This window comes from Arachis duranensis, chromosome 9 (genome assembly GCF_000817695.3).
Source record: "Arachis duranensis cultivar V14167 chromosome 9, aradu.V14167.gnm2.J7QH, whole genome shotgun sequence".
In the NCBI taxonomy this organism is placed as follows: domain Eukaryota; kingdom Viridiplantae; phylum Streptophyta; class Magnoliopsida; order Fabales; family Fabaceae; genus Arachis; species Arachis duranensis.
Genome location: NC_029780.3, coordinates 86,784,673 through 86,785,388, shown reverse-complemented (window position 1 = coordinate 86,785,388; position 716 = coordinate 86,784,673).

Sequence of the window (716 nt, the reverse complement as noted above, 5' to 3'; positions counted from 1 at the left end):
CCCTCTTCTGAGGCGTCCCATTACTCACAGGATTCCTCTCAGAGGTGTACATGAATTGGTTATTTGCAACCATGTCAATGAGTTCTTGAGCTTTTGCAGGCGTTTTCTTTAGGTGAATGGATCCACCTGCAGAATGGTCCAGTGACATCTTAGAGAACTCAGATAGACCATAATAGAATATATCCAAAATGGTCCACTCTGAAAGCATGTCAGCAGGACACTTTTTGGTCAACTATTTATATCTTTTCCAAGCTTCATAGATGGATTCACCATCTTTTTGCTTGAAGATCTGAACATCCACTCTAAGCTTGCTCAGCTTTTGAGGAGGAAAGAACTTAGCCAAGAAGGCCGTGACCAGCTTATCCCAAGAGTCCAGGCTATCTTTAGGTTGTGAGTCCAACCATGTTCTAGCTCTGTCTCTTACAGCAAAAGGGAAAAATATGAGCCTGTAGACTTCAGGATCTACTCCATTAGTCTTAACAGTCTCACAGATCTGCAAGAATTCAGTTAAAAACTGATAGGGATCTTCTGATGGAAGTCCATGGAACTTGCAGTTCTATTGCATTAGAGCAACTAATTGAGGCTTCAGCTCAAAATTGTTTGCTCCAATGGCAGGGATTGAGATGCTTCTTCCATAAAAGTTGGAAGTAGGTGTAGTATAATCACCAAGCATCCTCCTTGCACCTCCAACATTGTTATTGGGTTCGGCCATGTCT